Source organism: Orcinus orca, chromosome 5 (assembly GCF_937001465.1).
Source record: "Orcinus orca chromosome 5, mOrcOrc1.1, whole genome shotgun sequence".
Taxonomy (NCBI): Eukaryota; Metazoa; Chordata; class Mammalia; order Artiodactyla; family Delphinidae; genus Orcinus; species Orcinus orca.
Genome location: NC_064563.1, coordinates 30,630,004 through 30,654,705, shown reverse-complemented (window position 1 = coordinate 30,654,705; position 24,702 = coordinate 30,630,004). Strand labels below are relative to the sequence as shown.

The window sequence follows — 24,702 nt, the reverse complement described above, 5'->3', positions numbered from 1 at the left end:
CAGGAACTGTCTCCTGGCCTCGGGTCTGGCCTAGGACCTCAGGGCCTGAAATTTGGCCTGAGCCCTGCCTGGGTTCTTGACCTTCTATCAAGCCCCATGCACACCTGGTCAGCCATGGGGATCTGCTGGAGTTTGGGGAAAGATTTCAGCTCAGTCATACCTCAGCCTATAAGGTTTTCTCCCTCCCTTCACAGCCTAGCTGATTGGTCTTTGCCCATCAAACCCTGGCTCCATCATTACCTCTCACAGAAAACCTGCCCTGGGCACTTGCCCCTCCCCACACTGGGTTATGTGCCCCTCCTCTGGGCTCCCTCTGCGCCGCCTCTTGATTCCACACCACTTACCCCTCCGCTGGTGCTCTGAGTTTGCTTGGAGGTAGGACTGTGCACAGCACCGGCACGTAGTAGGTGCTCTGGCAGCATTTACTGAGTGAATGAACCATCAATCCCAGGCCTCCCTTTTCTGCTCAGTGGCCCTGTTCTCTAAAGCTCCTGTTTGCCAGCAGCTGAGTCCTGCTTTATTTCAGGGCGCAAAGAGCAGAAGTGGCAGCCCAAGTGGGATGAACACCCTGTTGTAAGACCCCAGCCATAATCTGCAGGGTCTAATCTCACCATTAGAGAATCCCAGGTACTTGTGTGTGATTACTAGCTGGTTAAGAACCTGTTTCTAAGGCAAACAGGTTCTTAAAGCTTTGTATATGAAAGGGGTATAAAGACAAAGCTTTGACTCCTGTGCAGAGACAACCAGGACACACAGACCCCTGCCTGCCTCCCCCAGGGCCTGTGGTAAATGGAAGGGGGAGGAAGATGCAGGTCCCAGGCCAAGACCAGCCGGTCGAGATGAACATCTGTCCCTCAAGGCCCCTCCTCAACCAGTTCTTTTACTCCCTACCGAGATGAGATACTCTTGATGGTACCCAAACCTTCCCCCGAGCCATGGGGACCCGAGGGGTCCACGGGGCCTTCAGAGCAGCAGGTGGGAGTGGCTGCAGAGGGCACAATAGCTCTCACCAAATGGCTGCTTGGATGCCTGGGGTGCCAACTGAAACCACCATGGCATGAATGACTCAGGGTAGCAAAGTTTCCTGAGACCTGGGGTGGTGGGTGAAGCTCTCAAAATGATAAGGGAATGAGTTCCCCAGATGTGTAAAGCTGGTTCCAAGTCATCATCAAGGTCCGTCTACAAAAAGAACATCCTCAAAAATGACACTGATAATCTAAACTACAGTGAGATATGTCCCCCCCCCACACACAATGGCTGTAATCAAATAGAGATGATAGGGCTTCCCTGGTGGCGCAGTGGTTGACAGTCCGCCTGCCGGTGCGGGGGACACGGGTTCCTGCCCCGGTCCGGGAAGGTCCCACATGCTGCGGAGCGGCTGGGCCCGTGAGCCATGGCCGCTGAGCCTGCGCATCCGGAACCTGTGCTCCGCAGCGGGAGAGGCCACAACAGTGAGAGGCCCGCGTACCGGAAAAAAAAAAAAAGAGAGAGAGATGATAACAAGTATTGGTGAGGATGTGGACACATGGAATTCTCATACATTGTTGGTTAGAATATAAAATAGCACAGCTGCTTTGGAAAACAGTTCGGGGGTTCCTCAAAATGTTAAGCATAGCTAGCATATGACCCACAAGTCTACTCCTAGGTATTGATATATACCCAAAAGGAATGAAATGTTCATACAAAGACTTGTACACTAATGTTCATAGCAGCTTTATTCATAATAGCCCAAAAGTACAATCTGTCCATCAGCTGATGAAAGATAAACAAAATGTGGTGTATCCACGCAATGGAATGCTATTCAGTCACGACAAGGAGTTATGTATTTCTACATGCTGCAACGTGGATGAACCTTGAAAACATCCTGCGAAGTGAAGGAAGCTGGGTCACAAAAGACCACATGTATGATTCCACTTTCATGAAATGTCCTGAGTAGGCAAATCCATAGAGACAGAAAGTGGATTAGTGGTTTCCAGGGGCTGGGGAAGGCGCAGGGAATGGGGAGTGACTGCAAATGGGTTCGGCGGTTTTTGTTTGTTTGTTTGAGGCGGGGGGTGTTATGAAAATGATCTGGAATTAGGTAATAGTGGTGGCTGCCACTTTGTGACTATACTAAAATCCACTGAATTGTCCACTTTAAAAGCTGGAATTTTATGGTATGTGAATTACATCTCAATTTTTAAAATAAGGAAAAAATGACGCCGATGGAGAGGAGTTAGAGGAACTGAAACAATGAAATGGATCGCGAGTGTCGCCCGTCCCCGTCCGTCGCCTCCATCTGAACGAACTTTAGGCCCAGGAACCTGGCACCGAGAGGGCCTGGGGGAAGCAACGCTGGGGACTGGATCTAGGAAGAAACACGGCCCGGGATTCGAAGGGAACGCGGTTAAGGTGGCGGGCTGGGATCGCCTAGGTCGGGGGAGGCGTCTGCAGGCTCAGAAGTTGGCCGGGCGGGAGCGGAGATTTAAAGGCTGGAGTGCAGAGGCTCTTAAAGAGGCCCGGGCGAATTCCCATTCGGCGTCCACTTTAAAGCCAGCTCCGCCGCGCAGAGGGTAGGATCTGGGTAAGTGCGCGGGGCCACGGGGGAGGCGGCGGCGGGGTTCCGTGGCCGGGTCCGCTCGCCCTGCCGGGTCCGGGGCGCTCGGCGCGGATGGCCTGAGCATCGGGCCGCGCGTCCTGGGAATCTGGGGCCCACGGGGTGTCAGAGTCGCGGCGCCGGGCCCGGCCCCCACTGCGCCCACGGCGGCGGCGCTCTATTTTTAGCAGCCGCTGTTGCATTATAAGGAATGCGCGGCGCGCCGGGCTGCGCGGTCGCTTTAAGGAGGCGCCGGGGCGGGGACAGGCCAGAGCGGCCGTGAGGCCGCGGGCCGGGAGCCGTCAGTCCGGCTGCCGCGGGGCCCGGCGGGCGCGGCGCTCCCTTCTCGCCGGTGCGGGCATGGAGGAGGCGGCCTGAGGCCGGAGCCGAGCCGGGCTGGAGCGCGCGGTGAGCGGTCGGGGCAGGCTGGGAAGGGAGGGCACCCGGCCGGGCGCTTTGTTCCGGGGGGGAGGTGTGGCCGCCCCGGGCCCGGCCGCGCTCGCCACAGGCGGACTACGCTCAGGGGCTGGCGGAGAGTGGCCTTTTGCCCCCACGGCAGGCTCCAGCGTGACGGTGTGCGATCGAGAATTCGGAGACGATCGAGACCCCAGTGAGAAGGGCCTGCCCACCGCACAGAAAGCCCCTTTCATGGTAACTGCCCTTGGGTTCCTTGTCTGCCCTGGCGAGAACGCGCGGGGAGGTGGGCGGCGGGACTCGGGTGGTTGGAGGCGGAGTTGGGGGATCTTTCCCCTTTTAAAATGGCGTTAACGAGGGCAGGGATCGGCCGAGGGAGTTGTCAGATTCATCTGAAAGATGAAAAGCAGGCTGCTTCATAAACCTTTGCTGCGCCGGGGGCCTGGGTCTCTGGTCACAACCAGGGCCCGGCTCATTCATTGACGGGAGCTGCAGGGGCGCCCACCGAATGTAGGGCACAGTGCCAGTTACCGCGCCGCGAGGAAGGTAGGGGTGCAAACTGAGCGACAGCCAGCGTGGTCGGTACTGGGATGAGGGAAGCACGGGGGCTGTGGGAGCAGACAGCGTGGAAGGGCAGGGAAGGCCTCCTAGGGGAGGGGAGGTGATGCCTGGCGGGAGCGTGGGCACTGGACACCAATTAGACTTTGTGGCTGGAACTGAGGTCTATGCTGGCCAGGGCCAGAGCCGAGGCTGGAGAGGTGGAGAAGGGCCACTTCATCCCGGCCTTGATCCCCGGAGCTCTGGGATTGCCCCTCCTCCTCCCACCAGCGCCTACTCCGAGCAACCCTCCCTGGGCTTGAATGGTTCTTGCCCCTTAGGACTCACACTCTATCCTGGACCTGACCAGAGAGGGTGACTGACAAGGCTCAAAATTGTGGCCTCAAAAGAGTGACCTCCCCGGCAGCAGGAATGATAAGGAAATCTGATAAGGAAATCTGACTAAAAGCCCTGAAGCTCCGCTGTAATAACAGCTGCCAGCAGGGCTGACACAGACCAGGCACTTGACGTGGGTACGCTTGCTCATCATTTGACAAGACTCCTGCAGAAGGGCTTTATTATGACCCCCATGTGCAATGGGGAACAGGGGCTAGAAAGAGTACCTTGCGCAAGATCATATCTAGGGTCCATGATGTAGACCCCGCAGCCCCTCAGGCCCCTCTTGTGAGGGTCTGGCTGACCTGGCCTGAAGGCTCCAGGTGCAGCTTGTGTTAGGCTTTGGCTCTATTGCCTTTCACTGGTTGGGTGAAGTGTGGGGTGGCGAGCTGCTGGTATTAATAACTGACACGTGTCAGGGGCTTTGCAGTGAACAAAGCACTTTCACCAAAACAGTTCTTAGAGTTTCTCCTACTTTTCTTCCCAGGAAAGAAACTTGAGCTGGCTAACATTTTTGTAAGTCTCCTAATTTCCTGTAAATCGCATGTCCCTGCTGACTGGGGCTGAAAATGTTCCATGAAAACATTCATGGTTTTGACCCCCAGTCTGTTCTCACTCCCAGCCAATTAGCTTTTCTGTCTGTGGTTTAAGGTGTAGTTCGTCCTTTCTCTGCTAGGTCAGGAAGGTTGGAGCTTTAATGCTCTGGGGTTTTCGAGGCGCAGAGTCTGCCAGCCTCTTTGGGGGTGCGGGTGGAGGTTGCGTAAGCTGGGTGCTCTGATAGAAGCTGCTCCCCGCCTCAACATTTCCTTATGGGGGGGCAGTGTGGCCCTCTGCTGAACCCTGGTGGGGCAGTGACAGTCTTCCAGGGCTGCCAGCTCTGTTTGTATTTGCCACTACTTATGTTTTCACCTACCTAAGATATCTTTGTGACAGGTATAACTTTTATTAGCTCTAACCACAGGTATTTCACACTTTCAGTTGATCTGAGCTGCTTATAGAGAGGCAAGTCCATTATCCCTGGGGTTGGTTCCTGAGCCTGAGTGATCACCTGGCACCAGGGAGGACTTCTGGGCTCTGATGGACTGAACTAACTCCTGGGGTGCCTGGTCCTAACATCAGCCTGATTCACATGGTGACCAGCCTGCTGCATCAAGTGACTTCTTGGGGAAATGTGGCCTCCATTTTATGTTTCACATCTGGTGTCATCATTGTCTACCAATGAAGTCCCCCCATATGGAGCATGCCTCCCTGCAAGCGATTGAAAACATACCTGCTCATGAGCTTCACGTAGTTTGCACAAACCATACACATGTGAACGAATTGGGAACACGTTCTTGTGCAAAGCTGGGATGTTCTCAAGGGTCCAAAGAGTGTGCATTGAGTTCCAGAGGCTCTGTACTTACCTGGCCGGGGGCAGGTATCTGGCTGGCTAGGAGGTAAAGTTACCTTTGTCTGGGGATGGGGAAAAGGAAGGAACTGGGTGAGCTCCCTGTGCCCGGGTAATCTGGCAGCTATGCATGGTCTAGAGGCTGAGCGGAGAGGTCGAGCTTTGAGAGGAATTTTGTTGCTGGACTCTGAGGCCTTGCCACCCCTCACTGTCTTGGGTGATGCCACTGGGCCCTGTGGTACCGGATCAGTGCGGGTGCTTTTGGCTGCAAATAACGTAACCCAAGTCATAGTGGATTAAGGAGAGCTTAGATCTCCCAAAGATGTTCTCAGCTTTTGTGAAGTCTCTGGCCACAGGGATGGGATATTAGTGCCACTTCCAGCAAGTTTTTGCACGGGACAGGCAGCCAAGAGGGCTGAGCGTTCAGAGCAATGATTTTTACCTTCTTGGGCCACTGCCTCTTTAACATGCCAGTGAGAAGCCCAAAGAAAATTCCTGGGATGTATGAAGTTGGGCATTCAGTTTGGGAGATGTGTGGATCTCTGAAAATGAGCCCTGGATCCCAGGGTAGATCCCTTGCTTCACTGCTGTTCACTGAGGACCTACCCTGGGGCTCTGCCCTCCCAGCCAGGCCAGCAGGCTGTCATGGTAGAGCCGGTGTCAAGAGTGGAAGTAGAGCGGGACGGGTGTCAGTTCTCAGCTTGTGGGTAGAAATCCATGCAATCAGCTAGTGGGTCTGTCTTGTGGAACTCTGACTGAGGGGGCAGTGCCGCCACCTCCTGCTTCAGGCAGCAGAGGACGTTGTCGAGGCCGAGGTGACAGCCACACTGCACTCCCTGGTGTCTGCCATGCATCCCTTGGTGCCCATCTCCAGTCTTCTAGGTAGCGTTCCTGCTGCGCATAATGAGGCTGGTCCCGCCTGTTCTGAGATTCCCCCGGCCTTCCACTGAGCTCCACCACTGAGCCAAGGGCCTGTAGCCCATTGGTATGATCCATGGCAGCTTTCTGCAGCCATCCCCCTTGTAGGGGTCATGAAGTAGCAGTGTGTATTTAGCTTTTTAATGTCGCTATCATTGTCCTTTAGTATTTTTAAAATTAATTATATGTATTTATTTTTGGCTGCGTTGGGTCTTCACTGCTGTGCGCGGGCTTTCTCTAGTTGTGGCGAGCGGGGGCTACACTTTGTTGCGGTGCGCGGACTTCTCATTCTGGTGGCTTCTCTTGTTGCGGAGCATGGGCTCTAGGCGTGTGGGCTTCAGTACTTGTGGCTCATGGGCTCTAGAGCGCAGGCTCAGTAGTTGTGGCACACGGGCTTAGTTGCTCCGCGGCATGTGGGATCTTCCCGGACCAGGGCTCGAACCCGTGTCCCCTGCATTGGCAGGTGGATTCTTAACCACTGCGCCACCAGGGAAGCCCTCCTTTAGTATTTTTGATAGCTTTACTCGGTGGAACCTGTTGATGGCCGGATGGCCAAATGACAGTGTGGGTCATCATTGGTTGTGAAATGACATTCTGGGTCTCAGAGAGGCATATTTTCACCTACGGAGCCTGGCATCTGGCCGCCTAAATGGATAAAACATCGTGATTTGGATCTGGGTTGTGTTGCTAATGAGAGTTTGGACGGTACCAGGAAGGGATTTGGCTGTGCAGTGTGTGGCAGTAGAAGGAGGGAGGGGGTATGGAGAGTTCAGCGCTGTGATTCAGGTCCTCTGCGACCGTTGACAGGGCCTTGGGAGAGTCCTGTGCTGCAGGGGCCCAGGCTCTGTCTGCGATTTCTCTGCCCCGCCCTCAGGGTTGTCATGGGGATTAGATGAAACACACAGATGAGAACATGCTTGGGAGACCAGAAAGGGCCGTAAGAATTAAGAGCATTATCAGTATTCAAGCAGCCTTCAGATAACAGAATCATGGACCCAGAAGGGGCCCCTGGAGAATATTCAGTCTCAATTCAGACCCAGGAGAGCACATTTCTCATAGTGATGAGGGAGATGGTTTCAGGTGGGACACATTTTAATAGTTATATATATATGTATATATACACACACTTCTGTGTACTATAAAAATACAGGTATGACATCAAACCCTTTTTTTTTTTTTACTGGCTATTTTATTCAGATTAAGGCTGAGTAAGAATTTTAAGTTAAAAAGTATGGCGATTTTAAGGTAAAGATTAAACCAGTAATAGTTCAGTAGTAGACAAATACAGCCCAAATGGGAAAGTGACCCCTTGAGTAGAGGCTGGGAAACTTTCAACAGGGGGTCCCTCTGGTGCAGCCTGTGAGGGGCGGGTCTTAGCTGGACGCTTTCAGAGGCAGGGTGCTTGACGCCCCTTAAATCAGTTTACCCCGTTTGGGGATTCACTTATCCTGGCAAAGTTCTTTTCTTTCTCCCTTTAACCTGTCCCGCTGGATCTGTGCCACGTGAACCTTGACAACCGTGCTTTTCTCCAGCACAAGCAGCCTATGCTTTCTCCAACTGCTCCTCAGGTGGCGTGGCTTAAAGACGGCCTCTCTGGAGGTCTACCCTCTCTCCGCTCCCTCCTTCCCGTCTCTTCCTTCCCTTCCTTCAGTGAAGACTTGTGGGCTGGGCTGCGGTAGATGTTCCGCATTGACCATCTCTAAGCCTCACAACAGTTTTGCTGTTAGCCTCTTACAGATGTGGAAATGGGGGCTCAGGGTGGTTAAGTAGGCATCCCCACGGCCATGGCCTGAGAGGAGCAGAGCCTGGAAGGAGTCTCACCAAGGTCTCTCTGGTCCTGGAGCACATGCTCCGTCTGTTACTCGGTGCTGCTCCCAGGACTGATGACTTTGGTCATTTGATGACACGCCCCTTCTCTCCTGGTGCTCATGGGACATGGCCCACAGGGTTCTGGCCATATATAATCAGTGCTGCAGTGGAGTGAAGGCCTCGTGAGGAGAGGGGACAGAGCAGTTCATGCACAGCGACGCTGTGAAGCAGCAGAAGCCACGGAGGTGCAGGCATGGCTGGTTGGCAAGAAAGGCAGAGGGAGCCTAGATGGAAGTGGTTTTCCCCGACTCTCGTTAATCTCACTGTCAACCAGGAACCCCTCCATCATTTGTGCACTTGGTATATTTTTTAAATTTCAAAAATATAAAAGATGAAGGATAACATATAACAAGCACCGTGTACCCGTTACCCCAAATGAGCAGATGCGACCGTTTTGCCGGCACCTGATCCCTTTGGCAGGGCTTCAGCACATCCTCGGTCAGGAGGCCTGGCTGGCTGGGCCTGCCCTCAGCCTCCGGCTGGCTTTTAGAGCCTTGCTCCCAAGTTTCCGTGTCTTGGCTCTTTTACCTCCACGTCCCCAGCGAATTCACTGAAAATGCCACCTGGGTCTCCATCAAGGTTGTCGATAGATCCTTTTGCTGCCTGAACTCACCCCGGGGAGGAATGAGTGTGCATCTCGGGATTGAACCTTTTTCAAAAAGTTCCTCTATCCGAATACATACTTGCCTTGACCACTGTGGCTTCAGGCCAGGCTGTGGAGCATCATTTAGTCAGAGCTGCCCAAAGCGAACTGTAATTTAAATGGTAAATGTATATATTTGGAAAAGAGAGAAGAAAACCCCATGATTTTCTTTTTATCATTAGATGACACCGACTTGTGAAGCCGCTCATCGTCAACAATCTTGAGCAAAATACATTTCTGGTCTAAAGTGCAGGACCGCTTTACAGGAAGGAAGACCAGAGTGCAACGTAGTACCTTTGTAACCCCTAACGTGGCCTTGCCAGCTCTCCCTTTCCTCGGCTCTCACAGAAAGATGGTGTCCCAGGTGTGTGGTCCCAGGTCCTCCCCTCTGCCAAGCTCTCCAGCTGCAGAGGGGGAAGCTCTCCTTGACTACAGGAGACAGGAGAAGGCTTCTCCCCCAGCTGTTTGCAGCCTCCTGCTACCCGCCCCGCCCCCGCCTGACCCCACTCCCGAGCTGGAGCCTGACGTGGCCCATTTGCAGGTAGCTTGGGCTTGACTTAGGGCAGTTAGCAAAGCACCACTTCTAAAGCTGCGCAGAAAAGATGAAAAACCTTCTGGAAAAGCCTTGCCTACCCAGGCAGATTCCATTTTCAAGGAGTCAAGGAGTTCAAACCGGGGACAGAGATGTGAACGAGTTTCGTAATAGAACACGGAGATCTGAGGCGTCCCCGAGTTTTCTTTACTAAGTGGTGAGAATGAGTTGAGATGTTTTCCATTCCCGAGTTGCCGACAAAGGATAACACTGCCTGCGTCCTTTCCCCTGACTCCATGGAGATGCTGCAAAAGCCAGCAAAGGCTGGGACCCCAAAGACCTCAGAAGGACCTGCTTTGTTGGGGTTTGTCTTGCAGTAGAAGCGGTCAGAGACTGTACCAATGAAGGCAACTAAGCATATTCTAAAGTCCATTCCTATTGGTTTATGCAAAAATACACATACATGTTATGTTGACGGCCTACTTTTTAAAGAAAAGCTTTGGTTTAAAAAGAATCTGCTATACATACTGTGTGTTAGGCCGTCCCTAGTATCCTAACTACCCAGATTCAAAGTACAAATATTTGTAGGCATGTGGTGCTGTGTGGAGATCGCTGAAGATGCGCTGGAGTTGGGGAGGCCCACTCTCCGCTTAGGGCTGACTATTTTTAGGGGGGCCTGGGGACAGGTTCTTGCCTCCCCAAAGCATATTATATATTCACTTCAAGAGCAAAATTCATTTTAACTCAGTTCCAGTTTTTTTTCTTCTTCTTCTTTTTAGCCTTTAGAACTTTAACACACCTTCTTGAAAATTCCCCCTTTTAGATGACCGCCCAATTCACCCCTTTATATTTTAAATCCACTGGGAATGGAGGTCCCCGGGAAGAGGCGGAGGCAAATGCATCTTTCTTGGCGAGTACCATTCTCTCACAAGGAGGCTCAGCAGCCCAAAAATAGCATCTATCATGTTCTTCTTTCAATGCCTGCTTTATTGTAACTGGAGATGATGGGAAAGGGTGGAGCCACGGTCCCAAAGCCCCGGGGGCATATATTAAATACTAACTTGTAGGAGATGTGTCTTCTCGGTGGTCCCTCCACACCCACATTCCTCAGGTTGAGATTCCCCGGGCGACAGAGTGAAAAAGGCCTAGCATTCCCCATACGCTCCGCACACCCATTCTCTTCCCGCAAAGGAAGTCAGGCCCCGGTGGCCTGCTGGCGCTCCCGGGAGCGAAGGTCAGCTGGCATCAGAGCCTTCCCGGTCACCCCACTCAGTGACCCCCGGCCCTGCCTGCACGCAGTGGCCCCAGTCCACTTATCTGGGGCTGGGTGGGTGTTTCCTGCATGTTTGAGATTTTAAGCAGGAAATCAAAATAAAGAAACAAAGCCTTTGTTTTACTTCTGGGCTCAAACTGGGGATGGCTGGAGGGATGGAAAAGGGGAGTGGGAGCAGGTCACTTAGCACTTGCACCAAATAACCATTCTAATAAAGCACTCAACAGGGGCTGTTTTCTCCTTAGGGCTGGTGTGTGTGGATAGGAAAGCTGGGTGGAGGCTGGGAGAGCATCTGTGTGGAAGGAGGAAGGAGAGGGCCCCAGGCAGGGTCTGGCACCACCAGATTGGCAGCCAGAGGGGCCTCGGAACCTCAGCCCTCCCTCCCTTCCTCAGAAGACCCACAGGAGAGTGGGAAGGGGCCCGGGCTGCAGGCCAGAGGGCCCCCCTGCTGAGTCTCTGCCCCCTACCTGTCCTCTGTGTGACCTTGGGCAAGTCCCTATCTGCCGTGGGCCTCCTTAGCGGTGTCTGTAATAGGGACAGTGCTGCTGTGACACATGTCTCAGGCATCCCCACCCCCTTTTCTCCTCTAGCCCGGTCATGCGGGGCCAGGCCCTCATCCCACATATGTGGAAATGGAGAGGTGCTCGCCCCAATAGATCTTCATTCTTCCCCAAAGAGTTTCTCCCTGTGCAAGTTTTCTGAGCGTATCATTTATTTTTCTTTGAAGATTATGCAGTCGTTGATGGAAACCGTCCCCATCTGCAGTGTTTCTGGGGATTGCAGGGTGGGGACCATGCCAGCAGGCCATCTGAGCTCCGGGGTCAGCTGCCACACTTTGCGTGGGTACCATAGGCGTGGCTTCCTCATTCCCTAAGCCCCGCTGAGCCACGGCTATTGTACGTAACAGGCTGTCACCAAGGGCCTCTGAGAAAGGGGGCTGCCCGTAGCTTAGAACGGGGCAGAAGTTAAAACTGAGCGTCAGACACCCTTCTCTTGCCTGCTCACACCCTTGGAGACTTTCTCCCCGGCTCTCTGTCTCCTCAAGCCTAGTTGACTGCCATTTTCCAGGGACCAATTTTTCTGGGCACTTTCCCCCAGAACTTCTGAAAACTCCCAATTTCCATTACTTTTGACTATAGAGGAGTAAAGACATGGAGACAAGGCTGGGAGCCTACCCTTTTACTCCTGAAAAGAGCCAATAAAGAGCTTGTCTGAGCAAGAGGCATGCACCCCAGACCTACACTGTGACCTTCTGCAGGACCCACAGCAGGAGCTGTGGGGGTGGTTACTGTCACTGTTCCAAGCCAGGTCAGAGTCTTAAGTCGGGCTTTCCCAATGACCAGAGCAAACTCAAGTGGTGATCTTTTTTCCTTTGTGTTAGGACAGTGTTCAGAGTAGCTGTGAGGATTAGAGCTGATGCAGATCAAGATATTTATTGAGCATCTTCTTGGTGTCAGGCATGCGCTGGGCTCCAGAGATAACAGTGGAGAATAAAACGGAGGATGCGCCCTGGCCTCCTGGAGCTGACAGTCTGGTGGGGAAGACACATTACATCATAAACAATTAGGCAACTGAGTGCAGCATGCAAAGTGCTGTCAAGACAGACAGCTGGGTGTCTAGGGAACTAGAGCAGTGACCTCACCTAGTCTGAGGTGCTGGTCAGGGAAGTGTGGCATGTGGTCAGGACATGATAAACAGGCATTCTAATGATCGGCCCTGGCCACAGCACTGGGCCTGATTCCACCTCCAGCTGATTGCTGCTACCCATTCACCAAGGATAGTTTTGCACGGAGAGGTTTATACGTAATTTGTCCGAGGTCACACAGCTAGTAAGTGGCACAACCAGGATTCAAAACTGGGTCCGTTGGATTCATTTCCATGCTCCTGACATCTGCTCTGCCTCCAGCTTTACCCTACTTGGGCTCGTCCCCTGCCCGATAGCATGTAGCTCCACAGTTTCTCCTTTCTCTGCACCCCCGAAACAAGCCAGCACGGACTGTGGGTGGTGATCATTCCTCAGATCGTCCCGGAATAGAATGTGCTTCCTTGCTGAACCCTGGGGTGGCCCAGCGGCAGGAGCAGTGATCCTTCATCCCGCTGGGTGGCTGAGGTCTCCCTGTAGAGGAGGCTGCGCTGTGCGCCTCGCGGGCTGAAGGTGGTGATTCAAAAGCAGCCGCTTCCTTCCCCTCCTGCCCCCGGTCCTGAGTGCTCTGGGGCAGCCTGGAAAGCAGCCTTGTGTGGCCCCAGGAACCCTTCTGTGCAATTTCGTGGAGGGGATGTTGGAGAGAGTTCCCACAACATACTTATGAGGATGACGATGACAGTAATAGTAACACTTTCTGTGCCAGGCACTGTTCTAAGCACTTGCGTGTATTGGCTCATTCTGTCCACAGAAAAACGCTGTGAGGTGAGGACGTAGATAACAGATGAGGAAACGGAGGTGCACACCCGGGTTGAGTGATTTACCTGACGTCACATTCCCAGCAGAGGGGCAAATGCTTTGATTCATGACTTCTTATAAAAGTGCTGTATATAGAAAAAAGAGAGGTGGGCGGCCGGTCCCCTGGCCAATGGCGGCTTCTAGATGTCTCCTGCCCCTTGGGAACGGAGTAGGTCTGCCCACTCTGCCCTTTGCCCCCTCTGCATCCAGGACTCGCTGTCTGGCCTGGCCAGGCTGGGTAGGAGGGCAGGAAAGATGCAGCCACTCTATAGGGTTTGGGGAGAGAGATGTGAATAGTGGCCTACTGCCCTTCCGGAGTTTGGCAGGGTCCCTGAGAAGACAGTCCTCCCCACCTCCAGCCTGGTTCAAGCCTCCACAACAAGGCGGCTGGACCCTCCCACCCTGGTCCTGCTTCCCTGGACTTTCCCTTTGCTGAGGAAAACCCCACACCTCCCCGGCCGCTCATTGCGCCTCGTGTTCAGGAAGTTTCCCTTTTGTTTTGCCCCAGCCCTTTTCTCTGCAGTCTGCTTACTCGTTTCGAATGGGGATTGGGTCACCTCTCCTCACCTCGGGGAAGGGCCTAGATCCTGTTTCTTTCTCATTTTGGGTCGAACATAAAATTTTTCACATTTTTCATTTATGATGTTTAACCTTTTGAATACAAACGATGGAAACAAATCAAAGCAGTGGTCATTTTTGAATGTGCCTTTCTGCCCTCTTCCTCCGAGGGCTCTGCCGTGCTCCTGGGGTGGCTGTGTGCTCTCCCCCAGCTAAAGACGGCTAGACCGGAAAGTTTCCAGGCTGAGTAAGCCCTGCAGCTGCTCCGCAGTGTCACTGCCACTTCCTTTAACCTCACACCTCTTTGCGGCCGAAGCTAGGCCAGGCCAAGGCAGTGCCAAGGGTCGTCTGCCTCGGAGTGGCCACACCACTCAATGCTGGCATGCTCGAGGTGGCAGGGTAGCAGCAGGTGCCCTTATGGGCTGCCCGCCCCCCACCCCAGGGAGGTGATTTATTTGGCTTATATAATGTGTAAAACTTTTTAATTGGTAGCCAACATGTAAAAAATCATTTTCACATAAAAATTCAGATTTCTGGCTACGCTTTAAAAATTTTGACTGTCTGGAAGCCCCGTTGCAGATATGCTTCTGTCATGGCGGTCAGGTGGTGGAAGGTACCAGTGGCCTCCTGTTTACCACAGGCCCCACTGCTCCCTATTGCCTGTCCCTGTCCCCTTCTCTCATTTATCGACCTGGCCTCTGCCTACACATGAGTTTGGGGTGTCCATTTGTCTCCTGAGTCCCTCTTTCTGCTATTGTAGGGTGAAGCAGTTGAGGTAGTGGGTCAGGTAGGATGCGGGGGGCTGGAGTTTAACCATTCAGCCCTGGTGAGAAGCATCCATCTCATAGGCAGGGGGTTGCTGACACAAAGGGAGGCCTGCCCCCGGCATCCAGGCCTTCCCTTTGCTGTCTGTCACCACCCCTGCCCTTCTCCTGGGCCGCTTACCTGCTGCGCTGGTGTGAGGCCATAGGTTCCAGGAGGCAGCAGCTCTGGGCTGGGGCAGCGCTGAGGGACAGCCTGTGGAGCTGTGCTCCGGTTGCCTCCGCTCGGGAGAAAGACAGTGTGAGAACCTCTGCCTTGATGCCATCAGGGAGTTCTGGGGACGGGGTGTGGCATCCCCAGCCCGAAGGCAGGGATGGTCAGGGAGCTGGGCCCTGGGAGCCACAGGGGGCTCAGTGCTCGGGAGTGTGGCTGACAGGGAAGGACCCCCTTACGGTCACCCACTCCTCCTCTGGGCTGGTGCCCTTGTGTGCCCAGTGGGAATGCTCACATGGTATCTCCCTTGTGAGGGCCACCACCCCACTTCTCTGTGTGGCTCACAGCACTTCAGCCTACCCGCCACCCAAGCAGAATCCCAGCCAACTCCCAGGGTCACCCCTGCATTTGGGAAATGCAGACGCCGGAAGCATTTCTGTGCGGAAAGCCATACCAGGGCTCCAGGGTGACCCCGAGATAAGGAAAATGAAGCCCAGCCTGTAGCCCCCAGCCCCACCCCCGCGGGGAAATGTGCCAGTAAAACAACTCCCAGCTCCTAGATTTGAAGGGAGAAGAGGCAGCGTGGCCATGTGGCTGAGCCGGGAGCTCGTGGTCACTTGCAGGTGGCGATGCGTGGCATGGACAACCCTGGAACCTCGGGGACCTCAGGGGCTAAACAGAGCCTTCTCCACGAGGTGGCTGTGATGAATCAGCGGAATAGTGGCTGCAAAGCACTCTGGCTGCCACCTGCCACCTGGCGGCACTTCGTAGACGCAGGCAAGGCGGCTCAGTGGAAGGAGGCCTGGGGAGCAGGAGCGGCCGGGAACGAAGGGGTGGCTTCGGGAGCCTGGGGCGCAGGGCGGCCGTGCCTCCTAGAGGGAGTGTTTTCGCAGGCCGGGGAGAGTGAAGAGGCAGTGCGGGCAGACAGCATTCCCTGGCTGACTCCGTGAGGCCCTATGAATTGGGCACTGCCCCTGCCCCCAAGGACGCCGTACTAGGAATCAGTGGGAGAGAGGCTCTGGGCGCCAGGGATGTGATGCCCGGCAGCTCAGGGAGGGCCCGTGGGGAGAGCTTCAGGCACCGGGTCGGTTCCCAGGAGGCGCACTGCGCCCGGGCTCGGTTGAGGGGTGGCCGCGCTGGAGTGGCGGGAGGGCGGCGCCAGTGAGGGGGGCCCAGGCAGAGGGCAGAGCCAGCCACGGAGGGAGATGTGCCACGAGGTCTTGGCCTGGGATTTGAGGTAAAGGGATGTTGGAGCTGGCGGGGGAGGCCGAGGAGAGAGGGGCAGGGCGGGCTGCCGGGGGTCCCGTGTGCGGGGTTGAGCCTGAGCAGCCCGGGGTGTGGGGGGCTTGCAGGAGCCCCTCCTCCAGGCATGGGCCGAGGGAGCACCTGAATCAGGATGCGGAGCGGGCTGCCAGCCTTTGGGGAGTCTGAGAGCCTCACTTTGGGGAGCCCCAGAGTGTCCAGAAGACGACCCTCCGCATTGGGGTGATGGCCAGGGTGACTTTCCCGATGGGCATGCAGATGCCGGCCTGAGGCTGGGAAGCTCCTCCTCAACTGCGGGTGGGACTGCCCGGCCCTAGGGAAATCGGAATGGCCCCCAGGACTGAGAAGAAGAATCCAAAGATAAAGCCACTTCCTCCTCTCTGCCCCTCGAGGAAGCTGCGGGCCGGGCGGCAGCCCTGCCCCTCACCCCTGGACTGAGTGCAGCCCCAGCCTCCCTGTGGTGGTGGGACACGGGGACACAGGGGGCCGGGCATTGGGGTGCGACCTCAGCCCGTGAGGACGTGGGCCTGTGAGGGCCAAGCGGCCAGGTGGCAGCACCCCCGTGGCCCGGGGATGCCAGTGGAGCACGTTGTTCTGAAGGGTCGTGCAGACCCTGAGACACCGAAGCCCCCGTTAACCCCTCGGCCCGGAGACCCCCGCAGACCCACCCAGCCGCCTGGACTAGCTGGGCGGGGAGTGGGGCAGAATTCTAGTTTTTAGCTGTCGGTCTGGATGCCAAATCCCAGCTTCACCCTTTCCCAAGCCGTGCCCTCGGGCACATGCCTTAGCGCCTCTGACTCTGCTCCCCGCTGGTAAATGGGGAGGCCAAATGCCACCCCACACAGCTCTGCCTTTGGGCCTTTGTGGCCATGCCAGCTCCGCCTGCGTGACCTTCCCGCTCCCACCGGCCCTGCAGCCCTTTCCCGTCTGCTTCCCCTCTCCTCTCCTCTGAGCTTCTGGAGCCCTCAGTTTGTCCTGTGCGAGTTATGCAGCGTCCGCTGGGCTTTTCTGGCTGGTGAACTTCACTGCGGTCATCAGAAAGGGCTGTGGGCCTGCTGGACCGTGCGGCCTTCCAGCGAGCCTGCATGGCGCGCCTGTGGGGAGGGGAGGGTCCGGGGGCCTCGGGGTCACGCGGGGCCCCTATGCTCCCCACCGCCTCGCCCTGCAGCCCCTGCGCTTGTTCCTTCATCATTCTGTGCTGAAGAGCAGCCACTGTGTGCCCGGCACTGTGCTTAGTGCTCTGGATACAAAGACAGACGCCCCCAGATGTCAGGCAGCCAACAGGAGCTCCTCCCCACTCCCCTTCCCCCCGCACCGCACACGTCACACATTCTGCGCTCCAGTCACACGTGTTGCTTGCAGAACTTGGCACCTTCTTGGTTTTCCACACCTCTGTGCTTTACAGCTTTGCAACTTCTGGTCCTCACCTGGGATATGCTTGTCCCTATCACTTCCCTTAGCTGATACCTACTTGGCCTTCAAGACCCCATTTTGTCATTGCCTCAACCGGGAAGCTTTCTGCAATGCCCCCAGGCTGAGTGAGATGCCCCCCGCTGCCCCTGTGCTCCCACTTAGCTTTGTATACTGTAGTCCTCTGTCTGTCTGCCCCTCCCCCCCCCACACCCCATGAGCCCCAAAAGCCAGGCGCTGGGCCTCATTCATCTCCGTCTCCCCAGCTCCGAGGACCAGCACATTGGAGGTGCTCTGGGAGTACTGACTGGACGTGCAAGTCTCCCGGATCTGACCCTCTGTGTGTACTGGGGGAAGGGTGGCCAGCACCGGTGGCCTATCCACTTTCCTTCTCCTGGATCATTCTCCTCTGGGCTCAGGAAAAATGGGCCCTTTCTCATGTCATGTGTCCTTAACAGGTTTTTCTTTCCAAGGATAAATCCACCAAAACAGGAGGAACCCAGAGAGGGGCTAGGCTTTAGGATGGAGAGCACTTCTGGGTTTAAAGACCAGAGGGAGAAACCGTTTCATGCCGAGTTCCCAGCAATTCGGTATCTGCTGCGCAGTCTATTCAGTGAAAAAGCGTCTCCTGAATATTTGGGGAAATGTCTTTGAGGAGCTTAAATCTCCTTCATCATTGGGTCAGCAGCATGCGGGGCTTGTCGTCCTACAGCATGGCTGCAGGAGGCTGCCCCCCAAGGCGGAATGGGGGAGCTGAGACCAGCTGGCAGATGAGCGTGAGAGCGCCCCGAGGACGGAGTGGCGAGGGGCTGAGTTCCGTTGAGCTGTCATCTGTGGAACCAGCCAGTTTGCAGGGCATAAGCTCAGGAAAGACTCTGGGGAGGCAGGAGGGCTTCCTGCAGGAGGAGGGACGTGAGATGGACTTCGAAGGATGCTGATGTTGGTAACTCCCTGATGTTTATTGAACGCTCTCTATGGGCCAGACACTGGGCCAAGCAAATAAATGTAGCCTATCATGACCACCACAAGTCAAATGCTGCCACTGTTCCCACTTTTACAGAAGAGAAAACCGAGGGACAGAGTGTAAGTAACTTGCCTAAGGTTGCAGCTGTGCGAGTTCCTAGCTCAGGCTCCTTGGTGAAGGGCTCCAGTTGAGGCGCCAGCCCCCAGCTTGGCAGGGAGCAGCCGGTGTGTAGGACCACAAGGAGACAGGCTGGGGCAGGGACCAGCACAGTGGAGAGGGGCCCGACACGGGTGCTGAAATAGGAGGTCTCAGAAGCCCCTGGTGTTCCCACGGTGCTGGGCAGCTGCCTGATCCCTCAGCTTTCTCCCTGGTCCTCAGGGCAGGAGCACCTGGCGGTACCAGACCTGTGCCCTATTTGGCAGACTTTGTCCCAGTTGGGATGGGGGGGGCGTGTCTGTTCCCAGTGACTAGTATTTACCCTGGGTGCCCCTTGGGCCCTGACCTGCTCGGCTGCTTCTCCCACAGGGGCAGCAGTCCGGCCTTGGAGGCCTCCCTGACTCTGACACCACCTCCCTGGCTCACTGCTGACCTCTTCCCAGCACTTCGGATCTGCTGCCTCTGGCCTGGCCCGAGTCTGCCCCCACCCACCCCTCTGCCCCACGAGAAGTTGCCTAGCCTGGCGCACTGGCCATGGGCTCTGGAGCCACACTCTTGTGGTTTTAGATCCTGGCACTGCTGCTTTCTAGCTGGCTGACCTTAGAAGAGTTACTTGACTTCTTGGTGTCTCAATTTCTTCAATTGTAACACGGGGACAAAGTTATACCTCATAGGGTTGTTACGACAACTAAATGAGTTAATTTGGTAAAATCTTCCAACAGCATCAGACACATCGCCTACGTTAATTAAGTGCTCCTATCATTTTTAACATGATCACCCTTGTAATTATTATAGCAGGTCATTTCTGGGACTCATAGCGCTGGGTTGTAGATGGCTAAGCTCCAGGCTCTGTCAGGAGGTACTCACACACTAGCAAGTAAGACCCTAGTGTTAACAGTTGTGATATAAGGAAGCACGTGGTACTTGGGGTTCATGAGTAAGGTCAAGGGCCTGGCTTACTTCAGGCATTGGCCTTTGTCTGGATCTCAGGACTCCTGTCTGATATTTCTGCCCTGCTGTCAGCAGTCCAGGTGTGATCCTGGCAGAGGAGCTTGGATTTGATGGGGTAGAAAAGCAGGGGCTGATGTATTACCCAGAAGACTTGTGTAACAGAGTTCTCCAGAGGTAGCCAGGCAGGCTCCCCCAGAAGGTCCTGAGCCCCTCCCATGGAACAGGACGGCCAGTAGGTGGGATGTTTTGGAGGGAACCTAAAGAGTAGTGGGTTCGATCTGGGATGGCAAACAAGTTTCCTCTCCGGACCAGTCACCTGGTTGTGGCTGCCAAGTGTGCTGCGTTGAAAAGGGTTGTAGGACTGAGCAGGAAAGAGGACCACGATGGACTGTGGTGCCTGCCATTGGCTCTGGGAAAGCGGGGGAGGCACCCATGCCACATACCATCCAGACCTGCTGATGTTTAAGGTCCTGTACAGCATAAAATAGCACACGGTGGGATTGGTGGTTAAATCTTAATAATCAAGTGAGCTGAATGCGCTGGCTTCCCGGAGGGGTTGAGTGATGCAGTGACAGTGCTGGGCTGGGATTAGCAAAGGTGGGAGACAAAGGGCAGAGCAAAGTCTTAGGGAGGGGAGAGTGGAGCCTTAGGGATGCCAAGTGGCCTAGACCCCTGGCGGGGCCGCACGCCACTTTTGCACAGCCTGCAAATCAGCAGCCCTGGGGAAGCTGCCCATTTCTGGGAATTGTGCAGAAGGGAAGGGCAGCTCCTGGAATGCAGAGCCGTTTCCTCCACATGGGTTGGGTCACCCCCCAATGTATCCTCATCCCCCTGCACTGGGCACACCCAGACGTCACAGAGATGAGATTAGCTTCCCAGCGCTGATTCAGCTCAATGTGAATGAAAGTCCATTCACTCTCCCAAGAGCTGCATTAATAATGAATGTGTCCCCCTCTTCCAGCTTTATTTACCAGACAACTTGTAGTTTGACAGATGGGGTTAGGGGAGGTCTTTAAAAGAATTAGTATGGAAATAGAGAAGCAAAAAGCAGTGAAAACTAAACCTTCAATTAAGTTGGTAGCATCTTTGGGAGAGGCTCTGGGATGACCACTGCCACAGCTCCTATAGTCAGAGAAGATGAAGCGTGCCCTATGGGTTACGAGTCACAAAGACAGTCAAGGAAAAGTCCTGTGATGTTGCAAAAGTAATGACCGAAAGAATTCTAGGCAGTGCAGCACGACGGTTCCAAGCCTGACCTTCGGTGTCTGATCCACCCACTGCTGATGCCCACTAAATAGTGGGGGTTGTTACTGCCATGTAGCCTCTCCTGGGCACCTCTTCTTCTGGCTAGGACCATGACATCACTTCGGAAGTGGTGCTTGGGGGATGGGGAGCATGGAGAGGCCAGGAAACCCGTGAGCCCCTTGACAGTGTCTGCAGCCAAAGCCATTTCTTTTCCTATGTGCCCACTTAGAAAAATGGGCAGTGTTCTGGGCTGTTCTTCTGGGAAACAAGCTCTCTAGAAGCCCTAGAAACTGGGAACTTGGGGAGAAGGCGGCAGATTTGGTAAGAGATAATAACCACTGGGCACTGCTCTTTTGGGGGGCTGCTGGGGCCCACTGCTGTCCTAGGATTTGTTACTGTGTTGGGTCCTCCAGCAGCCCTATGCGTTCAGGTGCTCTCAGGGCCATGGATGGGACAAGCAGGGGTCCAGATCACTAGGCTCTACCACATTGCAGGGAGCCCAGGGGCCCAGCTGCTTTGCACATCAGTGCAAGTATGCCCTCACTGGGGGGCCCTCCAGTTTCCCCCCCACTGGGACTGTAATTACACATTCTTGAGGGTCCTGTTCTGTTTTATAGATGGGGAAACTGAGGCTCCCTGAAGTTAAGAAACTCGCTCCACATCACACAGGGAGTCCGTATCAGAGACACAAGTGGAACTCAAGCTGCCTGGCTGAAGAGTCCAGGGCTATGACTGACGCTCCACCCCAAGCTGCCCCCCTGAGAACAGAGGGGGCTTTGCACAAGGCTTCCCAGGAGGTCTCAGGAACTCCCTCCAAGCACACTTTGAAAATTGCTGGGTGAAAAGGTTATTCTGGGGTCATGGGTCCACCCAGCCCCCACGTCCTAGGGACACGAGCCTACCCCTGTCCGAAGGGAGGGTGTCACGCCCTGCTTATTGGGCCAGTATGGAGTAGTCAGTCAGCGAATACACCCTGAGGTTCCCACGTGTTGGGCCCTGCCTGGCCCTGTGAGAGGTCAAGAGAATGAGGAGACGTGGCTGTTGTCCTCTTGGAGCTCCCCCGTTGCTGGGAAGACGAAATCTGCCATTCAGGAAACAACTTCAAACCAAGCAGGCCTGGTGCTAATCGTGGGGAGAGAAAGGGAGCAAAAGACAGCCACCAAAAAAGTTTATTTCTCAGCCGAAAGATGCCTGAAGTTTTCGTATACACGTCATTAAAATCGTCGAGGCAGTGATACTGCCTTTTAGAGAGAAGTTTCCAGTATGAGCCGGGGTTTGGGTTGCTCGGGCACTGGGAAGGGCTCTGGGAGCGGTGGTTGCCATGGGAACCAGCGCTCGGCGCCTCCTCCGCCCAGGGGCTGCGGTTCCAAAAGTTGGTTTCTGAGTGGAGTGGGCTGTCTGGAACCTCGGAGCCATTTCCCATGGAAACAGTGTTCTAACTGATGGGTGACGTTGCCACACGAGCCTATTTAATCTGACTGCAAGGGAGCTGAGGTGGCAGCGGGGCTTCTGATGGGGGCGGGGGAGGAGGCTGGGAACCGCGGAGCCTCAGAGTGGAGGGAGGGAGGGAGACTGTGGGTCCGCCTCTTCTGGGAACAAAGTAAACAGGGCGAGAGAACAAACATTTGAGCACCTTCTTTAAGCTGGGCTTGCCTCATACATTTTAATTTCCCGCTTAGAGCAATCCTGCAAAGGATGATTCTCTAGCCAACTCTATCTTTCAAGTAAAAAAACTGAGGCTGTGAAAGGTTAACTCGCCCAAGGTCGCTCAGCTGGTGGGCAGGAGAGTATCAGGCACGGAAAATTGGTGGCGAGACTTTAAAGGGAGCCCCGGGCCCACCTTATTCCACCCTCCCACCTCGAAGGGGCCATCTATGACCCCCAAATGGTGAAGAACCAGCGTTCTAGAATGATCTCCAAGGTGCCGTCTAGTTGAATAGACTGGAGAGGAGAGGGATGTCGTAAATGGAAACAGTTTGCTCCTTAAGCACCGACCAACATTTATCCTGTGGTGACTTTCGTCATAGCCTCTGGTGACTTTAAAAATTCTTTCTCCACACCACGTGAGATCAGCCGATTTTGTAGGAGTGTGGTGCACGCCCCTTGGCGTTTTGACTGCCCTCCCTGTTTACAAAGACATCATTTTAGTCAGGGATTATTTCGGGGGAGGTTGAAGACTGGAAAAACATGTGCATGAAGAGAAGATCTGCCCGAGAGCCCTTATAGATTGAGGGGTTTTCTGGACTCATGGTCCCGCCTTTGTAAACCTGGGCTCACACTTGCTTCCAGGAAGGGTCTTATCTGTGTGATCCGTCTGACTTGGGAGAAGGAGGGAGACAGTCCCAAGGCCTGGCCGGGAGAGCTGCCCCCGAGCCCGCTGCGTGGGGAGGCCAGTGCTGTGGCTGGTGGGTTGTCTGATGGTTGTTCAGAAAGGCCATTGTTGGGCCCCCAGTTCCTCTAGCTGACGTCTGTCCTTGCTGATGCGGTGCTGGGCCTTGGTGATCCAGGGAGGGACGAGATGCATCCCTGCCCTGTTGTGTACAGTAAGTATAGAAAACTTCAAGTGTGGTGGTGGGCTCTGCAGCAGGAACTGTGGGGCACGGGGTCGAAGGGGGTGCCTCCCGAGAGGCGATTCCTCGGCCTGGGCCTGACCTGTGAAGAGGTGTGCGCTCTCCCCAGGGCCCCAGTAGGAGGTGGGGTGGGCAGAGGGCTCCACAGGACCACAGGGCACACTGGGGAACACAGAGTTGCTTGGGAGAGAGTAGTGTCAGAGGCTGCAACGTGGGTCCCACTGGAGAGGTCAGCGATGGCAGCCAGTGACTGCCTTGAATGTCCAGTGAAGGGGCGAGGACTTGACCCATCAGCCACGGGAAGCACTAAAGGGTTTCTCCCCACGAGGGACCCAGTCCAAGGTTTGTGTTAACCGTGCGTTCTAACCCTGTTCCACTGAGTCTGAGGTGGGAGGGAACCCCAGATTGGCCCCCCGTGGTCTCTCAGGGCCCAACTCCTGAGTGCAGGGCACTGTGAAAGGAAATCAGCCCTCATCTGACCATTTCCTGCCAGCTGCCTTGCTTCGCAAGCAGAGGGCGATTTTTTTCAAGTCCCCAGGTGGTTCTACTGTGGGTGGTCTGAGCACCGCCTCAAAGGTTGGTCCTCTATCATATTTACTAGTGTATTTCTCATCTTGTTTTATTTTGAGAAGAAAATCAAGGGAAACGGTTTTCCTTCCCGATACCTTCCCACCCACTTAGTATTTTTTTATTCACGTTGCTGCCAGCGAGAAGGGAAGGGAGCTTTCATTTTTATTTATTTTAATTTTTTTTATTGAGGTATAGTTGATTTACAATATTATATTAGCTTCATGTGTACAACATAGTGATTCAAATTTTTTATCGATTATACTCCATTTAAAACTATTATAAAATATTGGCTGTATTCCCTGTGCTATACATCATATCCTTGGAGCTTATTTATTTATTTTTTACATCTTTATTGGAGTATAATTGCTTTACAATGGTGTGTTAGTTTCCGATCTATAACAAAGTGAATCAGTTATACATATACATATGTTCCCACATCTCCCTCCTGCGTCTCCCTCCCTCCCACCCTCCCTATCCCACCCCTCCATGTGGTCACAAAGCACCGAGCTGATCTCCCTGTGCTATGCGGCTGCTTCCCACTAGCTATCTATTTTATGTTTGGTAGTGTATATATGTCCATGCCACTCTCTCACTTTGTCACAGCTTACCCTTACCCCTCCCCGTATCCTCAAGTCCATTCTCTAGTAGGTCTGTGTCTTTATTCCCATCCTACCCCTAGGTTCTTCATGACATTTTTTTTTCTTGATTCCATATATATGTGTTAGCATACGGTATTTGTCTTTCTCTTTCTGACTTCACTTTTTTTTTTTTTTACGGTACGCGGGCCTCTCACTGCTGTGGCCTCTCCCGTTGCGGAGCACAGGCTCCGGACGCGCAGGCTCAGCGGCCATGGCTCACGGGCCCAGCCACTCCGCAGCATGTGGGATCTTCCCGGACCGGGGCCCGAACCCGTGTCCCCTGCATCGGCAGGCGGACTCCCAACCACTGCGCCACCAGGGAAGCCCGAGCATTTGTATCTTCTTGGAAGGGAGCTTTAAAAACAGCCTCTTTCATAGGCAGACATGTTCACGCTGGCTTAGTGTCACCATCCTCCCC

At 54.6% G+C, this 24,702-nt stretch overlaps 1 protein-coding gene across 3 annotated transcripts in view; it reads left to right on the top strand.

The window, feature by feature from the left end:
* The first annotated feature begins 2,215 nt into the window (after positions 1–2,215).
* Positions 2,216–24,702, top strand: part of MRAS (muscle RAS oncogene homolog) — a 59,382-nt gene continuing 36,895 nt past the window's right edge. Inside the window, exon 1 of one of the 3 annotated variants that reach the window (XM_033404100.2) lies at positions 2,216–2,563. The gene's annotated coding sequence lies outside the window, so the exon portion shown is untranslated. The other 2 variants (XM_004278960.3, XM_004278961.3) reach the window with 2 other exon arrangements.